Raw genomic sequence first — 22,108 nt, 5'->3', positions numbered from 1 at the left:
TCTTAGTTATTATATAATCGATTTTTTTAATAGTGATGAAGATTATAACACAATGTTGCATGATGTACCCCTTCTCCACAATCAAACAGAGAGTAGTTTAGTTTTAAATTCTGCATTTGTGTTATCGGAACTCAATTATCTGATATCATTATGTGCTTAAATCCATTCGCACAGTCATTATATATATCTATATAATTCGATCCATAATTTGCGAATGCACCATTGACATTTTTAAAGTGTTTTGATATTCCATAAAAAAAAATATCTTCCCATCAATAAATTCATATTCGTCATTAACACTTGTTTTATTTTTCTCAGACAAAGTGATTTTATGAAAACGAATCACGCGATACATCCAAAATACATCCTGATAAGTAATAACAAACTAAGGAAGACAAACATATTTTGGTAATATGTACCATATCATATGACTTTGAATTCCTTTAGTTTTGAATTTTGATATATTCAGCTACATGACTTTTTCATGTTTTTATTAGTGCAAAACAATATCAAAATAAAAAGATGATATCAAAATAAATTATATTGAGATATGCTAGGTTTATATCTTCATATGATTTATTTTGTTTCATAAAGTATATTCACTAACATTGAACAGAGGTTAAAAATGAGATTCACCAATTATGGTTCTTATTTGTTTATAAAAGTTATATATATAAAAGTTAATATAACTTGATACGTTAGCTTTTTTTTATATGTAAGGAATAATGTTGATAATAACATACTTCTTCAACTAAATCCTGAATAGTAAAAATGTATGCTTCATAGTCGTTAGACTGTCTATTGTTCGGTGTGCACAATTGTTGATGAAAGACAGTCGGCAAGAAACACTATATTGATATATAAACGGAACGATTTTACAATAAATAAGAATAAAACATATATCAATAATTTAATTTTAGATGAAACGCGTCTTCTGATTGGCTGACGTTGTTTTGTTTGTCAGCGCATAGACATAATTTAGGCATGTGACAGTGACGTCATGAATGTTTTCTCATAATTTAATCCGGTTTAAAATGGAGTTTAAAATTAAATTATAAATAATAACTCTAATATTTATTCTGTCTATTCGAAATAACATAAAACATGCAGTCAACACTTTAAAATAACCCGCTACGCCATTTATTCAGTGTGCATCACATTTTTTATGTTATTTCTTCATAGACAGAAAAAAATATTACAGTCATTCCGTTAATGCATTTAATTCCGCATTCGAAAGTTAATTTTAGAAATATTAATAACTTTTAACTCTTGATACGTGCATGGTCATTTCCTCTAGTACATTTTAAAATTTCACTGAAAAGGAAAATATTCCAGGTCAATAAAAAACGGAAATCACGTAATATAATCCTATGTGAATGATTAACATCGTCTGGCCATGCTAAAATAGAGGACTAGTATTGTTACATCATCCTTTCAACATCCTTTTGTGAATAAAGGTTAACATCACTAGGGAAAATTGCTCAGCTACAGCTAAATTAACAGTACATACAGAACAGCAAAATGCGTCCCTCGGTAGTATAAAATAAAGTTATAGAGATGTGGTATGATTGCTAATGAGACAACATTACACTAAAGTTCAAATGTGGATGTTAAAAAATTGTAGGCAACCATACAGCAGACTTCATTCATGAAAAACCCATACCGTATAGTTGGATACCAAAGACATCGACATGAAAAATATAAAACGATTCAATTGAGGGTGCATGCTTTATTCACATCATACATCCCTATAGTAGAAGTAGAAAAACAATTGCCGTGTAACTCCCCATATTTTGTTTTGTTCTACGGTCATAATGCATTCCTTTTATATATCTTATTCAGTCTCTTCTTTACAATCATTTTTCAATCACATCTTCATTTTGAAATAAATAACAAATGTCTTATGGTTCTGCTTTTTCACTATTGGAAATATAATAGAACAATTTTCGTAAGATTGAGTCAGACTCAATAATCAACTGGACGGAATATGTTTAAATAGACGAGTAAAGTTCAGTTAAAGAAATTCTCGAAATTCTGCCAAGAAAAGGAGAATTGACCAATTTTGCATGTGAAATATATCTATTAAACTGCAAGTCCAAAACTGAAAAATGTTGAACCTTCTACAGTTTTATTGTTAAAGTGTGTCATTAGAATATTTTATACAACATTTCACATATAAAATTTTTATAGCGCAACCTGATGTTTTTGAAGACAATACAGAAACAATACTGCATAGAAAATTGTATCATAAGACTTTATCTTAGCACTAGCATAATTTTGGTCCTCAATGCTCTTCAACTTTGTACTTTATTTGGCCTTTTTTACTTTTTTGGATTCGCGCGTCACTGATGGGTCTTTTCGTAGACGAAACGTGCGTCTGGCGTATATACAAAATTTAGTCCTGGTATCTATGATGAGTTTATATAGCCCCAGCATTTCTAAAATCTACCTGTACTTAAAGTCTATCAACAAAATTCTACAGGTGTACACATGAAAAATATTACGTAATTGACAGTCGTTTTCTACGTAAAATCAAACACATCGTTGCTGTAGTATTGCTTTGCAAGTCAATGATATAACCTCAATCAATCCGTATTAATGTGATCTTCATTTTCAAACCCTTAGCAGGAGATGACATAGGCATAGACGTGCTCAACTATTCAAATGAAAGGAATGTGAACATTGAAGGTGAAATAAATTTAGCAATTTCTAAATATGATTCGATCCACAAAACAAAGCATAAAAACGATGTTTCATTTTTTCAAACTTTGACATGAAATGAAATATACCTAGAAAAACTCTGTTGCAAATGCTCGATATCTATTTATATTTATGTTCTTATTGGGATAAGATGACCATCGGCAGTCTTCGTAGGTCATCTCTGTAGTAAATTAGACGGTGTCTAGACTAAACTACGCATGAATGACTGACATGCATTTTTAATTGTTTATTCTTTTACGCATATGATCTGTATTGGTCTTTTAAAATGGAAATATGTCTGTTCCAGTAATCAATTTAATCTTTTTTTATTATCATTCTGAATATGCAAGACATATTTGGCCACTGGAGGAGAGGGGGAGTCAGCAAACAACAATCATTCAATCTAATTCTTATCACTTTTGGCAACAGCCCAATGTTCTTGTACCCGTTTAAAGTCAGGAACCTCCGTAATTTGTCGTCTTTTGTTATATGTTGAATGCAGGTTGTTTTTTTTGTCATTTTGTCAGTATAGTATTGTTGACAGATCAATGATAGTTTAAGTAAAATTCATATTCCACTTTTTTAGACTTGGGACAGTTAAAAGCTTGACAAATTCTACATTAAGATTTTAAAGCTTGTATATATTTGTTAGTTGTAAATGTCTCATGAAAACTGCCTAGTTGGCACACACTCAACATGATCTAAAACGAGTTAAAGTGTTTTTCGAAAAAATGTATCTAAAAACAGAAAGACTATTAGAATTCGCAAACCCAATTTACCTCTTTAACATTTTACCCTAAATGTTTTGGAAAATTTTTCCAGAAATAATTGAAGCATCCTACATCGACTGTTCACAGTTCATCATCGACAGCAAGTCTGGCCCAGCTTAAACGAAAATCTTCTTTCAACTTATTGTACACACTCAAATACAAATGGTAAAGTTACAATTAGTAATTGACATTATCTATAACTATACTAGTGAAAATATTTCAATGTTCCAATTTAAAGTTTTTTAATTAAATTTGAATAAACGTGCATCAGATTGCGATACATAATATGACCATCTTCACTTAGAATGAGACACATCTAGAGAAAAAAAACCTTAATAACATTGTAGATGTAAGGTTTAAATAATATCAAGATTACATAAGAATACAATTAATCATAATATCTCAGTGGCCTGGGATTCTAAATAACGAGAGCAAACAACTTGGATTCAAGATATTGGTTAGTTGTTTTAAATACACCAGTTATTAATATGGATTAGAATCGCATTTCTTTTTAGCATATCACGGGTTTACAATTGTAAATAATTTTGATATATAAATTGTTCAAATATTATTTATTTTCCTTTTGATGGAGATTCTCTTTTCATAATATTTCCTTTTCAATAATAATAATGTTTATATCTTCAAAAGATGCATATGCATGAAAAGAATGTTTGCTGAAATTGAAATTAAAAGAAAATAATCCAGTCGCTTGTCATCGATTATACACACGCGTTTCTTATGTTTTCTTTCTGACAAAAACAATTTTACAAGTTTACATTTCCTTTGATTCTGTTGTCTGTGAAGCTGCTTCTGATAATAGGAAACCATTGCCAGCCTATTGAATAAAGATTCAGGGCCCAGTTGTTCAAAAGTGTTGTTAAGCTAACGACTAGTGAAGCCTAACAACTCGTTAAAATTTAACATTGTTGTTAGTTTATTACTGCTAAACAGCAGGTAAAACATGTTTAATATGGCTAGATGGGGAATTTTGTAAGGGGTATTTCTTTGATACAAATACATTGTCTTCCAAATATGTTCCGTGTGTCGTTTACTTTGGAATATCTAGGTTTCTAAAAATAGTGTAGTTCTGTTTAAACCTGTCAAAATGAAAAGTAAACATCAAGCATGCTAAAATATCTAGGCATTTGATATCTTTGTTTCTTCGTTAGAATCATCAAAAGGGCAGCACCCTCTAAAGTCACTATTGTTTTGTGATGTAAAGATTCCGCGTTGGTCATATTTCTATAATATAAAATCTTTTGGATTTATTTAAGAATTGAATGCTTCTTTTTGTAACTTTATTGGGGTGTAAAAGCGTTGACCGAAGTACATTTTGTATGAAGCGCGGAAGCGCTTCATTCTAAAAATGTGCGCACGGTCAACGTTTTTACAACCCTATGAAGTTACAAAAAGAAGCATTCAATACTTATAATTACATTTTTTAGCTAGTATCATGAAAACACGATTTACATCAATTTTTTATTTAATTTACCTGTGCACTTTATTATGGGACCTCGTGTCATCATGCATGGTAAACTTTATTGTGTAATGCAACTGATTAAGGATTAACACGTGATGTGCAGTTAGCCAATCAGAATAACGTATTATAATGAAACATACATCTAATGTAATTATTATTTGATCAAAACTTTTGTGTCCATAATTTAAGTGCATAGAAATATAATAATGATTGCAATTAATATCGATGCCTTGACGAACGAATAGACAATGTAATGGTGGATATTTTCTAGTTATATGTACCCTGTATTTTTGACATTTATCTGATCAGAAGCAAAACTTCTTCGTGCATGCAATAGTTTATCATTGTCTTACATGATTCGTGTTTTATCTATTATATTTCGATTTCCTCTATCAATAAATAAAAAATGCTAAGATGTAACAGATCGAGAACTCTAGATTTCCTGACGTCAAAACATATTTGCATAGTAATTTCCAAAACACAAGGCCAATATGGCCTTGAAAAACTGACCAATCGAATCAATGACCTACAACGCATTAGTTTGTGGGCTACTACGACTTTACTATCACTTGAAAACACGTGGCATGAATGGGAACACTGTCGACTAATAAAGTGTACGGGACTCTCTTAATACATGTTTTTGTTCTGCGAATATGTTTACTGTAAAATATATAACATAATCTTCAATTTGCATGCTCAGATTAAAAAGTATTGTTTACTGGCTTCACGATTTAATTTTCTTTTTCGCCTTGTAAAAGTAGTTGAACAGGTTTTTTTACCATTGTTATGCATTGTCTGAGTGCATTGTACCTGTGCACGTTGTCCAGTATGACAAATTTTTGAGCTTATTTAAACCTATATATTGACATATCAAAAACATTTCTGCTTCGAAAAACACGAAGAACCGGCACAGAAACAATACTATATGAACTGAATGTGTAAACTTTTATTAAGACTTGAACTTAAGGACATCATGATATTCAGTATGCTACAAAAAAAGTATAATAGGTTTAGATCCAATGCCACAATTTTCCCAAAACATGTCAAAGTTCACGTCCTCGTCGCACATATACATGGATAACATCATAAATGATTTTATTAAGGTTGGCAAATGTCCGAGTCCGTTCAAAATATAAAAAAAAACATTTTTTCCATCAGAAAGAAAAAAAAGGAACTTTGAAAATACTTAAACTAAATGAAACTACAACTCATTACTTCATTACCTTCAGAACAAAGGAAACAGTTTGAAATAAAAAAAGAAGTCCAAAATACTTATATATGTTAAAAATCAATACTTATAGATTTTGTTAACATTGTCAGATAAGAATAAAAACAAATGTCTTTTTCAGTTTAGAAAAAATATTATTGATGATATAGGCTTTATGCATGTTCTGCACCTGTCTACTTCTAAATAGGAAATTATTACTTATTTTAAAAGTATTCTACAGTAAATATCTCATAATCGAAAACCGACTTTTCTGAAAGATGTGTGTTTACAAAAATAAGGAGATGTGGAATGATTGCCAGTGGGACAACTATCCACCTTAAGTTCAAATGAAGTGGATATAAGTAATGATAGGCAAACGTAATGCCTTCAACAATAAGAAGAACCGGTACCGTACGTATAATCGGCTACAAATTTCCCCGGATTATACGTTGTTGTTTCTTAAGGACAAATTAAAAAATAATACTTTTCCTCGATTTGAATTACTTTTTAATTATAAAAGAAGGTACAATATCATAATTTTTGAACTGTGAAATGTTAATGACCCCAACAGATATTTGACACACTCTAAGTCTTCCCCTTTTTTACAAAAACCAAATGCAATGATCCCTTACTTTTTTTAACTTTCTCTACAAAATTTGGTGTCCTCGTGAATATTAGCACCGACTGTTATAAAAGAATAGCTTTACACTAGTTAGTTTGTCTAATCGCCTTGATAATTGTGTTCTTCACTGTTGTTTCGTTGCTGTCTTATGCACGAATACCTACGATCTCCGTGTCATCATCAATCATATTAATGGCTATATATCGGCTAATTCAAACACTCGTTTCTTTGCATAGAAACAACTCTTCTTTAATCTGAGCATGGAAAGAATAATTTATATCACGAACTATGTATATGTGTATACAAAAAATTAAAAAAAAAACTAAGCAAAATTGTGAATCCCGCAATTTATGAAAAAATGTTTTGTATTTCAGTAAATAACACGTGTTCTCGGTTGATTGTAAGCATGCAGTAGTCCATTGTGCATTGTTAATCGTGTATTGGATTGGTCAAAACCCCAGGTAAAAATAAAATCAAAGTAAAACAATTACATGTGCGAGGACAGAAGTATGCTAATTCATGCATAGCCATATAAGGCAGTGTTCCTGACCTGTGTTAGGACAGGAGCACATTCATCATAAAATTGTATCGAAAAGAGAAAATCGGGTGCACCTTTTTATGTTAGGGCGTGTTTGAGTTGAATGCTTTGTCTTGTACGATCAGAATAATTCATACATCGACTCGCTTCAGATTCTATCATTTTTATAAATCAAAGCTACAGGTTGACTTTATAACATAAAAAAATCACAGTACTAAAAGATGAAATATATGGGTCAAGTGAAATACCTATCGAATGAATCACAAAAACAGAGTAGGTGTGTTCGAATAGCTATTTTTTTTACTGAAAGTACTTGACGACAGTCTTTCAAGTTGGATGATGAAAATGCATATCTTCGAAAAATAATATTTTTTTGTGTGTGATAACTTGGGTTTACAGTCTTCTAATACTAAAAAAATCTAGTCTGCCCTTCCACGAAATATTTAATTAGAATTTTTTTAAATGTTTATGAATTTTCGAAAGTTCCACCTGACAACCGATCAGACAACAGTTTTAAGTTGAATCAATGCAGACAAGATCATTAACTGATGGTCATTAGCTAGTTGATACATTTGTCTGTTAAAAGACAATTGACATATAAGGATCGAAATGGTGCAATGTGGATAATTTTATCGATTTCTAAGAGCAAAATTGGTAGCGCGTCATCCCTACAATGGCTTCTATTTCTACGATTTTGAAAATGAACTGGCGTAATGGGGAGATAATTTTGACAAAGTAGAATCCTGACTGTTTGTACTACTTACATAGGTGATTATTAAAGAAAGACAACTCTTACTTCCAACCTTTGTGGAAATAATGTTACTTGAATCAGTGATACAGAAAATCACTCATTTAAGTAAGTCCCCTGACTGTTAATCATGTCAACACCCTAAAGTTTTTAGCTGGTATAAATTTTTCAAAACAATCAAAACTAAAAATGATGTGTCACTTCATTGGAATCATAAATAATAACATGAATTCTGTCTGATAAAACTTAAACATTTTTCTACATTGGCTAGATGTATAAGGGGAGGGTTGAGATTTCAAAAAGAATGTTTAACCTAAAACAATGTGTTAAAGTGGGTGCATGTTTCAGCACCTGGCAAAACATTTATAAAAGTGTACTGCAGCGCTCAATATTGGGTCCTGTGCTTTTCAATATTTTTATAAACGACATTTTCAATTTTATAAATGAAAATGAGTTGTACAACTATGCAGATGATAATACATTGTCACACTCAGGACCAGATCTAAACGGATTAGTTAAATCTTTGGAAAAGAAAAGTGCAGTTTTAATAGATTGGTTTGCTAATAACAAAATGAAAGCTAATCCGGATAAATTTCAAGCTATTGCCATTGGCAATAAATCTAAAAGTGGGGATATTAAATTCAATTTTATGGGAATGAAATTTCATGTGACACTGAGGTTAAGCTCCTGGGAGTGACAATAGATTATCAACTCAAGTTTAAAAGACATATTTCTGAAATTTGTAAAAAAGCATCAAGGCAGTAAAATGTACTAAAAAGAATTGGGAAACGTCTATCTAAATTGGGAAGGTTAACTATTTATCTTTCATATATTATGTCAAATTTCAACTATTGTCCTGTTGTTTGGCATTTTTGTGAAGAGGGTAACACTAAAAAAAATGGAAAAAATACAAGAACGTGCCTTGAGGTTCATATATGAAGAATTAAGTAGTGACTATGAAACTCTTTTGTTAAAGTCTGGTTTACCTTCTTTAAAAATAAGACGTCTACGTATAATGGCAATAAAAGTTTTTAAAATATTACACAAAGAGTCACCAGTGTATCTCCATGACATTAGAGCTACACTCAGGAATTAGCTGCCTGACGCGATACGTGCGCAGTCGAATCTGAACCAGTTTAAAAGTATGATCAACAACTGGAAAGGCAATTCATGCAGATGTGGCTCTTGCAAATCTTAAAGCTTTTGATTTTTTATATTTTTCTTAAATTTTTTTTTTATGCTTCTTTTAGAACTAGTTTAGCTTATTTATTTGTCTGCTTTGCATGTGCTTGTAATGCTTTTATATATATGAAATTTGCTTATACTTATGCAATATAGCTGTCTCTATTTTGTCTATTGTGTGTGCTGTATATGTCCTATATGTCTTAATACTGTATGTGTTGTTATTGTTATTAATGTCGGCAAAAAGCTCTACAGAGCTTATGTTTGTAGTATTTCATGTAACCCGACTTAAAATAAATTTTCTTATCTTATCTTATCTAAATAATATCAACATTGCATACGAATTACAATTAATTACAATGCCTCAGTGATGGATAGTACAATTAGGTAATTGACAAGTCATCCTTATAATCATATGATTGTCTGCAAAATAAATGACACGTTCCACTGCATCTACAAAAATACAATTTATTGCATTTTACTCATCAACTTGTGTTTTATCCAATCCATTCAAATTTGAACTACCTATATAGCGCAAACTGCTACAAAATCGTTGAGTTGTTTATCAGCCGGCGGTATTTAATCCAACCTTACAAAACAAGTAAACAACACCTTTGAAAATTATTCATTGACGCTAGGGGGCTGTAAATAACGAAAGCAATATTCGTAGCAATATGCAAATGGTTTTGGCCTAACGATATTGGTAAGTGGTTTTGAATACACCTGTATGATTAATTGTTATTATTAATATGGATGATACTAATATATTTGTTTAACGCTACACGGATTTACAATTGTTATATAATGTTGATTTATAAATTGTTAAAAAAAAAATTGATCTTCCTATCAATGACGATTCTCGTTTCAATCTTTTATTTCAATAATCAGTTATGTTTTACCTTCAAAAGATGCTCATGCTTGCAATAATAATATGCATAAAACGTTAAGTCGTAAAAATAGTGAATTCCAAGGAAAACTCAAAACGTAAGTCCCTAATCGAATGTCAAAATCAAAAGCTCAAACACATCAAACGAATGGATAACAGCTGTGATATTCCTGACTTGGTACAGGCATTTTCTTATGTAGATAATGGTGGATTGAACCTTGTCAATAGCTAGCTGAACCTCTCACTTGTATGACAATTGCATCAAATTCCATTATAATGACAACGATGCGTGAACAAAACAAACTGATATAATAGGTAAAAATGTCAAAAATAGGGTACATCAGTCAACATTGAGTTATAATCTTAATCACTTTAAAGAATAAAATATGTAACAAGGAATCACAAAAAGGCATATATCAAATTTAACAACCTCATTTATTGCTTTTAAGTTATACGGTCTTCTTAATATGTTCCATGTGTTGTTCACTTTGGCATATCAAGGTTTCTGAAAAGAGTCTGTGTTTTCTAGTAGTTCTGTTTAAACCGATAAAAACGAAAAGTAAATAGCATGCCAGCCAAATATGTAGGCACTTGCTATCTTTGTTTCTTCTTTAGAAGCGTCAAAAAGGACCACACCCTCTGAAGTCACTTTTGTTTGGTGATCCAAAGATTCCTCGTTGGTTTCATTTCTTTAATGTCAAATCTTTTGGATTTATAATTTTTTCAAAACTTTTGTGTCCATAATTTATGTGTATAGAAATATCATCATGATTGCAGTTAAAATCGTTGCCTTGACGAACGACTAGACTATCTGATGGTGGACATTTTCCTGTTATATATAGCCTAACATTTCTGACATTTATATGATCAGAAGCAAAACTTCTTCGTTCATGCAATAGTTTATCATTGTCTTACATGATTCGTGTTTTATCTACTATATTTTGGTTTCCTCTATCAATAAATAAAAAATGCTAAGATGTAAGGACATGAGCACATTCATCATAAAAGTGTGTCTCTTTTAATACGTTTAATCTATCATAATGCTGTGTGCAATATTAGAGGTTAATGCTTCTTTCGAAATAATTTTTCTTTTAGAAGGAAACAAAAATATCAATAATAAAAGTACACATGGTATAATAAATCAAAGATTATATATTTCTGTCACAATCTTAGTAGGCTTTACACAGTGATGTCTTCGTGTGGAGAAAAGTGTTGGTAAAACCTTTATAATCCTGGCATATATTATTTATCGTTAATCTTTGTTAAAATGCATGACTTAGAACATGTTACAATAATGTAATCTTTTTCAAAGCACAGAAATAATAACTTTGCGTGAATAATTCAATATTGTTCTCAGTACTCAGAATTTTGCTATGTGTGTTTTTAGTAATGGATTGCACAGACCATTGTGGTTAATATAGATTACAAATATTGAACTTCTTGTATGCACAAATCAAATAATAAATATTTTTTTTTCAGTATTAAGAAGGATATAAAATAAGAGCTGTTGTCCCCCGGAATTGAAAAAATAGAAAATTTATTCAAGCCTACTATGATTATTTACGTTTTATTGATAAATTGTTATCAAAATTATAGTGCAGAAATGTCACTTGCGGTGTCCTTTTGACGTTATTAACAAATAGTTCAATTTTGGATGTAACGCGTCTTCTGATTGGCTGACAGCGTTTAGTCTATCAGCTCATAGACATAATTTTGTCATGTGAACATGACGTCATCAAAGTTTTTTCATGATTTTCTCCTGATTTAAATGGAATTTAGAATTGAATCATAAGGAATGACTGTAATATTATTTTCTATCTATTCGAAATAACATCCAAAATGTGGTGCACAATTTAAAATAATCCGCGGGTTGTTCATTGTGCACCACATTTTGGATGTTAGTTCGTCATAGACAGAAAAAATATTACAGTCATTCCTTAATTAACGTACTTGATCTAAAATTGCCCTTTCACAGTTGTTTTGTCAAAATATATACTAGCAAACGCATTACCTCAAAAAATATATATGCACATTACATTTCGGAAAATAAATTTTGTAGCAAAATTCTGTTTGATGTGAGATGTTGTTCATATCTAAACATTATAGCATGAGACCTCAAACTGACGCTTTTTTGTGGTTCTTGTAGTTTTTCACTAAATAATAGAAGTTTGAAGCCATTTTGCCAATATGTATGCTAAACATCAAAATCATAAATACCATTGAACTACAGACTAGCTCAAATACATCAAACGAAAAGATAACAACTGACTTGATATAGACATTTTCTTATGTAAAAAAGGGTGGTTTGAACCTTATTTCAAAAACAGTGACCTTATAATACTTTCCTTTTGAAATTAATACAGTATGTGTTATCAGAGAGTGTATGTCCAAGATAGCGTTCTGTAGATTAGGTACAATGTCCATCAAGACTATGAATGCATTTTTGCAGTAACATATCTAGATTTTCAGCATGGTTTACATTTTCCCTCATTAATATTTATCATTTCTCATCAAAACTGGCTTAAAGTATTAAGAGTGCATCTTATTTTTACAAAACTTACTTTTACTTAAGACTTTGGTGACGAGAAAATGTCAACAAGGTGAAAAATATTAAAAGATTTTTTTTAAATTGTATACAGGATTTTACTATTGGCAATTGACCTTAAACTTGCATTTGAAATGTCAGTGTAACGTCAGTACGTAATGCTGTGCAGATTGGCACATATGTATGTCATGTTTAAATCTCTCAAACGTTTCATTTTGTCCATACGTGTTTTGACTCGAACGATTTAGTTCATATGTGTGCGCAGAAACCGATATAATAAAATTTGATAAACAGTCTTGCACAGCTAGAAAAACAATAAAGAAAATAAATAAAGACTAAAAACAAATGTTATTGATATAGTCCCTTATGGACGTTGATGTTGAATTAGGTTCATGTTACTGTGTATGTAAATATTAACTAATTCGTAATTCCCATTTGTTCGTAGTGACGTCAAATATTCAATGAACGTAATAAGTGTATGAATGTTAGTTTATTATGTCTAGGATTTTGTTACTACAATACTTGAAACATTCGTTTAATTCTAAACTTCAGATTTTTTTTTAAACCTCAATATAACTAACCATGCCATGATATAAATAACATGTTTCAATCTGTCACATACTAAGGTTTTTGTGTACATCATGACCCTGGTTTGTGTTTTTTATGTCATATTTTAATCATTATGGTCATTTCAGGTTGCACTTTGTAAATACAGCTGTTTCTCAAAACACGCCTCTTTTGGGGAGAAATTGAATATTCATAGAAAATTAATTTTGTTTACATACTGGTTCCCAGTTATGCTCTCTGTGTTCCATATCGCAGAGACAGAACTTGGGAATGTTACCAGTAAATAAACACGTGCATATTGTTTACATTGAAATCTGTGGTAACCTTTCATTCGAGGTAGGGGTAGTTAAGAAAATTAGTGTAAGTTTAAACTCTGAGAAGTTCAGGGAAAATAAACGTTGAAAATATGCCGCACAGCCCTATATTTTGACCTTTGAAAAAAAATTGTGGTGCATATGAACTTTCAATTCTAGGATAAGATTTTTTTCAAAACTTCATAGTAAAAGTGGTACAGTTTTAGCCGTAAAAGGAGTTCCTATGGGAAATTGCATTGTCAATATTTACAGAAATGCAACCTTCAGAAAAGGTGCAGATCTTTGATTGTTTGTGCTGATACATTCATTTTCAACTCATGGGTTCGGGATAAAATGGAGCTTAGTATATTGCATAGAAACATATTGAAACAGTACAATTCATTACAAAAGATAAATGAAAAGCATGCACTTTTTTGTATCTTTGTATCTTTGCAAGCAAGTTTCGTGTTAGTGGAGACACTTTTCCCATTGTTTCAATATATTGTATATCCATAGACATTTTCATTAAGAGCTTGTAAGCATGTCTCGTCATTTTTACTAAACAGAAAGAAACATAGTGATTAAAATGTTTCAAAACACGCACTTAAATGTATAAAAAGACCTCTAAAGATTAAACAAGAACACATAAGAAATAATCTCTAAAAATAGTAAATACATAGTTTTGACGAGAAAGGATTGTTGATGGAGTAGTTAAATCTTATGTGATCTACGACAATGCTGTAAAAAAGCAAACTAGACAACAATCAACTTGATCTCTTCATATGACTACCTTAAAATATCTAAATGGGTTAAAATTTTGGAGAGTTTCTTAGTTTATGGTCCTTTAGATAGATGACATGCTACTCATTGACGAAACAGATAATTTTAAAAGTAAGGACATAATTTTCTGTATTTCCATTGATTGAAAACACAAAGAATGCGGTTTTCATTTTTTTCTCAATAGTATGCGGGTTTGAGATCATTAAAATTAAAAAATGTCCATGGAATCAGAATATTGTTTCATTATTATAATTGGTTGGTGTCCAGCTGCAGTCATTTGCAAGAATGTATATTGTTTGACAATTGATAAAAATCCTTCGACACGCTAAACGTTCTTATAGTGAATGTTGTTAAAACGTTTAAACCCGCTGCATTTATTTGCAACTGTCATAAGTCAGAAACCTTTTGTTCAGTGGTTGTCAGTTTTTTTATGTAGTTCACAAGCGTTTTTCGTTTCTCGGTTTTTATGTAACTAATACCGTTGGTTTTCCTGCTTGTATGGAATAACCCTAGTCATTTCTTTTTAGTTTACCTGCTATATCTGTGACAAGGCTCCGTGTTAAAAGACGTATTGTGACCTGTAATAGAGTACATTTTACAAATAGTGACTTGGATGGAGAGTCGTCCATGTTGACTAATTGGCACTCATATAAAATCATCTTATATCTTATTACGTGCTCAATGACCTCCATCCATGTAAAAAACTATGCTATCGTTTATATCAATAGTATTCGTAACGATTTGAATCATTGGGGATGACATCCTATGATTTGTTTTAATTAATATTTAAAATAAACTGTCTTTCGATGCAGTAATGTTGTGATGTTATACTATTGTTTAAGAAAAGGGAGACGGTTTGGTACCGTTAGAATGTTTAATCCGGCTGCAAATGTTTGCACCTGTCCTAAGTCAGGAATCTGATGTTCATTAGTTGTCGCCTGTTTATGTAGTTCATACGTGTTTCTCGTTCCTCGTTTTTATATAGATTAGAACGTTGGTTTTCCCGTTTGAATGGTTTTATACTTGTAATTTTGGAACCCTTTATAGCTTGCTGTTCGGTGTGAGCCAAGGATTCGTGTTGAAGGCCGTACCTTGACCTATAATGAGATACTTTTATAAAGTGTTACTTGGATGGAGAGTTGTCTCATTGGCACTCATACCACATTTTCCTATATCTATCAATGTATAATCTAACATAAAACCCAGATATGTTCTCATGCTCTTCTATTCTAAACGTCACTAGTTTGTGCACAATGAATCAGAAACACAGTTTTAATATGTATCTGAAATATATTTTCTCTATTTACAGAATCTTGTAAAATGTGCCTTCAGTCCTGTATAAAATTCTGTATCAAGAAAAGCATACACTATTGGGTTTGAAATACTGTTAATTATGTACGTGTGATAAAGCCAGGCGACTACAATAAATTCTGTACTGGAAAGTTTGTCCCAAAAATCCGGGAAAACACCTTCTAAAAGAACAATTACCCCTACAGGTATATAACAGAACAATGACACAGATGTAATGACGATAAACATCATAGAAAACTTATTTCTAAATTGTCGATTTCGCTTGTTGCGATGATCGTTTTTCGACAGCTTTTTCATTGGTGTTTCATTTGGAGTGACATTAGTTATATCAGTACGAGATTCTGATCCTGAAGAAATATCAGATGGTTGGTCCTCCGCCACTTTCAAACAGAGGTTAGAGTTTGTTTTAAGTTCTGCATTTGTTTTATCGGAATTGCTTTCTCTAATATCCTTACGAGGTGTAATTCCGTTCGCACTGGCAATATCTATAGATTGGTAATCAATATCTTGAATGAAAATATGGATCTCGTCATCTCGATTCATATTTGATTTTTCCACGGTAGCTTCCGGAGTCCTATTTTTTTCAAATCTGTATCCCGTTTCAAATGTGTTTGATTCAGTTGAATGTTCGGAATTTTGTTGAAAGTCTGGTAATTCAATCCATAATTTGCTGGCACCATTAGTATTTTCAACGCTTTTCAATATTTCAGAAAAAATGATCTCTCCATTAACAATTTCGTTACCGCTATTTACACTTTCTTTTTCGATCTCAGAACTCGGTGATTCTATATTGACGGGTTCGTTTTCAGTTATTACATTCCTCCGTTTTAATTCGAAAATCATTTCTGCGTCGTTTGTTATTTCTATCATATCAGCTTGAATTGACATTTCTGGTTTCCTTTGCAATTCATTGCATGGATCTTCAATGTTATATGCATCGCCTTCTAATTCGGTTCTATCAATTTGTATCGGATCGGATAGTTGTATTGTTTTTATTTCGTTATCTTTTTCGCATATACCATTAGTGCTTTCCTGATGGACGGTTTTGCTATGAGAATGTCGATATACAGCGTTATCTTTTATATCCAATCTATATTTATTATTAGAGCATTTGGACACAGGATTAAGTGAACATTTCTTTGATGGTTTTGATTTGAAATGTTCAAATACTGTACATGCGATACGTCCGTAGAAGAAAATAAGAGCAAGAACTGTCAGTACCATAAGAGAAACAAACGAAATGGCATAAATTGCTCCAGGCAAGTATAAACCAGTTTTCAGTCTTCCGCATCTGGTTCCTATTAATTTACCATCATTGTAAAAGTCATTAACGCCATAAAAGAATGCAAATGGCAAAGCAAGACCATTAGCAAATACAAAAGAAAGACCAATCATTAAGTGACGATGCTTCAGGCTCAGGGAATGATGTCGACATATTAGTAGATACCTTTGGAAAGCGATACAAAGTAATAATAAAATTGACATGTATGCCGTGTTGGAAATGGTAAATAGAAAACATTTACACAATGCATTGTTTGTGAAGTTATCTGACATTAAATCCCACGCCATATTATTTATACTTCCAAAAATCGTTGACAACATATCTGAAATTGCCAGTACTGGAATAAAGTACCTTTCGACAGATGCATGTCTTAATTGCGTTTTATATACAACCAGAACTAATGCGTTCCCAATTATACCGATTACAAAGTACAACGACAGTACAACAACATTTGCAATTATATTGTTATGTACATCCCTTGTCCAACTTTTCTGAATGAATTCTGTAATATTTTCATCAATACTATCATTGGTTTTCCTAAAAACGATACTCGATGATGTTTCACTTATCGTATTCATTGGTAACCTATCCAAACAGTCTGAAATAAAAACAAAAAACATAGAGAAATTCAGGTAAACTCTTTGTTATGAAAGATAAGATAATGGCAGTCAATTTTTATAGGTGGAGGTAGCACAATTATATCGGGCATGTAGCTGTTTCAAGTTCCGGATACAAATGACTTTGTTTCGATCAGGATGTCCTCATACAATTTTTAAAAAGAAAATAACACTTTCAAATTGATGGTTTGTATAGTGCATCCAACAGATGAGCGTACTATTGAATAACGTTATGATTTTGTCGATACATAATTATGTATTAAAGATTGTTGAGAAATCTTTTAAAACTCTCTAGCATTCAAATTAATGTAGGTTTAAACAGAAGTCCTTAAATTGACTCTGGAAGTAAGAAATAAAAAGAAAATTGTTCATACATCTTGACGGCACAGATATATTTCACGTAAAATAATGCGTTGTTCGCTTAGACATCTTTTAAAAGATGCATAAAGCAATTCTCAGTAGTTTTTATTCATATAATTTATAATTTACTTTCTTTTGGAATATTTTAAAATGGTACAGAATGTTTACAATGTTGATAATAAAACTCTTTAAACTGGTAGCAGAATTGTTTTATGTCGTTGTGTTAGAAATATAATTTTCTATGAGTCGTACATACACAAACCGCGCGTTTTGCTTTAAAAATTAAAAGTTTAGTATCTTTTTTGAGTTTGTATCTGATCATATCCTTTTATTTTCTTCTTCATTTTTGATGTTCATGAATACCACAAAACAAGTATCGTAGTTAATCAATCGGCCTTGCACTACTATGACATTTCACCATTAAATGTCACTGTTGTTTGGTGGTTTCAATGTTTTTAGACTGTTTTATTCACCTAACCCTTTAGTCTACTCATTAGAAAACAATCTTGATTTTTCTTTTAGACAATGAACGATTAAAGACTTGCTATTCGATGAGGAAATTTTCTCGTTGTAAAAGTAAAAGGCCCATAATGATTATTGTTTAATCTTCAGACATTTATTTTGGGGCAACTTGTACGTTTGGTTTCTATATCATTTAAGTTTTCTTAGCATCTCCTTTTATTCATATTTCTTCATAATTTGTAAACATCATTTGGATTTATACAAAGTATTCTTTTTTCCAAGCTTTTCTATTTAGATGAGAACTATATTCATTCTCCTGAAAAAGGAATAAAATATTTAGATTTGATTGCAATCCAAATGTTTGTTCAGGATTTTGGGTTTTTTTTTTTTATTAAAAAAACATCACGAACTTTCTTTCCCTCGAAATATATGTAATATTTTACAATAACCTACCTTTTTGTTGAACATAAACTTAATCCTTAACAGAACAATCCCTATGATATAAATGATCTTAAGTTCACTATTCACAATCAATGATCATAGGACTCGCGAGAAAAGCTGTAATGTACACGGAAACATTTTTACTATATTCAATGGTAAATAATTATCATTACATCCATCAATACATTAGAGTTTAAATTTTAAATATTGTTCGCCTTGAGCATCAATACATTAGATTTTAAATATTGTTCGCCTTGAGCATCAATACATTAGATTTTAAATATTGTTCGCCTTGAGCATCAATACATTAGATTTTAGAGTTTAAATATTGTTCGCCTTGAGCATCACTGGAGAGACATTTACGGTCGAAATGCGAATATGGTGCATTAAAATTGATACCGTTCATGTTATAAATTCCATTTTTTTAAATTGATTTTAAAAATATTTACGACTTTCAATTGCAACTCGTTTAAATACTTATTTCCTATGGTTGGCTATCAATATTAATTATATGTCACTGGGAAGAACTCTGTTGACTACAATGTATATCATGGATATGAAAATTGGTAAAGATATATCATATATTGCTTAGTGAAGGTTGTGTGTTTGTGTGTGTAGTTAAAATCTCTTTAGAATGGTAAATATAACCAACACGCGCGGCTTAGGCTTTATAAGCTTTAAACGTTATTGTTAATGCACAGATGAAATAGGAGTGTTCACTACACTCATTGAGCATTCACTGTTTGGAGCAATGTCCGTACTTTATTTCTTTTAAACAAATGATGATGGGCAATAATAAAAGTATAGGTTAGGATAAGAATACTTAATTGTCATGTGCTTTACATAAGTTAAAACTGTTTTGAAAATGTTTTGTGAAAGAGTTAAGGTATATTATTTCTCAGCAAATGCATGTCGATCAAAATGTTGTCTAATTTTCCATTTACAACACGCCTGTATAATATGTAAAAGGTGTTCATCATTATTGATTTATGAATGATCCATTAAAAAAAATATATTTCATTATTCTAATTTTGTACTCTCTTTTTAATTCAAGACTGCAGCAATGTTAAGAAAGGCTTTCGAGATTTCTATTTGTTGACCATTTCACTCGTGTAACTTAAGGAAACCTTACCAGTAAAGTTTATTTTTCAAGTTCAATCCATGACATATCCAAAAATCTAAAACAACATCTTGAAGATAAGCTTGTCCATATGGCTGTGTTCTAATGCAAAAGCTATATGATGTATCAGGGGAGATAATGTCCTTTAATATATGGTTTGTCCTTCTATTCGCTATTTAACAATTTTGTTTTCTGTGTTTTCGACGTGGGAAGTTAGATCTGATATCATATTTCCTTATATATCTCTATGTTTTTATTTCAGAGCAAGGCTAATATGCAATACTGACTTATGTTATCATATATATGTTATAGTAAATTGGTACGATTGGGTATTAGGTATAATTCTTGTGATTTTCAGGGATTATGATTAGTGACCGATATTGTTAGTAATTACTACATAATTACTAACATTTTCAGGAATTATGCATAATCACTAGAAATGTCAGGGATTATATATGATAACTGAAATGAAACGACAAGGAATAAAAGTATAATAATTTATATTATTCTATGAAATCTTCTTACGCATCTTTAGAAACATGAATATTAATACACTAGCTGGACATTAGCATTCATGAGGGAATGAGGATTCATTATTTGAATATGTTATTGTTAAGGAACAGATAAAAATAAGAGTGCTGACCACTTTCATTGACCTCTCATAATATGGAGCAATGTCCTTCTTCTTTTGTATATATGCTGTTAAACAAACTATATTTGACAATAAAACTATTGGGTTAGGGTAGGACTCCACAATGGTAAGAAGCGTTATCCAAATTTGAACCAAAATTATTGGACAAAAAGCAAATTTCGGACCGAAAGCACCATATCACTAAATTTTCAACGAAGGAACACATTACACTTCAGAACATTGTTTGTACTACAGTTGATGAATCTTTTTTTTTGGCAATTTCAAGTCAGCCAAACGTTTTGTCCAACTTTTAATTTACAACACAGCTGTAAGATATTTAATTGGTCAATGTCATATAAACCAAAGCAGACAGACAAACTACACATAACAATAATACCATACTCCAAATTTAGTTAGTCTATTAAAAATAAGACTATTTATTAGTATTAGAAATTTAATATTAAAAAATGATTTATTAATATCAAAAACATATTTTTTAATATTAATAAATAAGATCTATTTTTTTAATATTACAAATTATTTTTTAATATTAATAAATCGAATATTTAATATTAAAAAATAAAACCAATGTATTAATATAAAAAAATACCTATTTATTAATATTGAAAAATAATGATTGGTTATTAATTTTCCCGCGATTAAGCTAGTTTTCAATCGTCATTTCTCAATGGACACACAATGCAAATGAGATGCATGCATACATCAAACAAGTTATTACTGCAAAATAATGTATCTTTCATTGGTAGATTTATTTTGTTTCTGTGTGCACAATAACTGATTATAGGATTAAATCTTTTGACATGTAAGATCCCTGTTGAATAAATGAATTACAAATTGTGTTCTGTTATTGTTTCACACACCATGCTTATTTCCTTAAATTTCGAATTGCACTTCCTTGTAATGCTAAATGTTAATAAGTATTTGATAATGGGTGATATTTATCATCCTACAATATATATATATATATATATATAAAATATTTTAAAATCAGAAAATGAAGGATTCCCGTGAGATTGATTCGTCATTAGTACATGTTTTGTAGAACAAATAAAGGTTAGTACTTATATAAATAAACGTTTACTTCTATTAAATTCAAGATATGATCAAAATAAAAATGTTCGTCTGAGACCCAGATATTCTACAACGGTACTGTGTGCTTACAACTTTCTAATAAATTATTTTAAATATATTATAAAAATATTCGATTGAAAATGAGAGGCAAGAGATAACACAGAAAAAAATCACTCATAGTCGAAAATAATCCGACTAATCCATTGCAAAAACAAAAAGACCAAATGAAAAACAACAGAATACAAACCAAATGCAGGAAACTTGACTGGGCAACATAAATCAAAAAACAAACGTGGGCGATCTAACTAGACAGGTGCTACTAAAGGGTAGTCAGATCTTGCTCCACATGTGGCATTCGTCGTATTGTTAATGGAAGTACAAACCTGTCCATGGTTCTTATTGAATAGGTCACAATCCAGGAAAAGAAGAATTATCCAAATACAACATCATTTGTTACGTTCATTATGATTCAGG

Source organism: Mytilus galloprovincialis, chromosome 8, assembly GCF_965363235.1.
Source record: "Mytilus galloprovincialis chromosome 8, xbMytGall1.hap1.1, whole genome shotgun sequence".
NCBI classification, from domain to species: domain Eukaryota; kingdom Metazoa; phylum Mollusca; class Bivalvia; order Mytilida; family Mytilidae; genus Mytilus; species Mytilus galloprovincialis.
Note: the sequence above shows the minus strand (reverse complement) of the source record.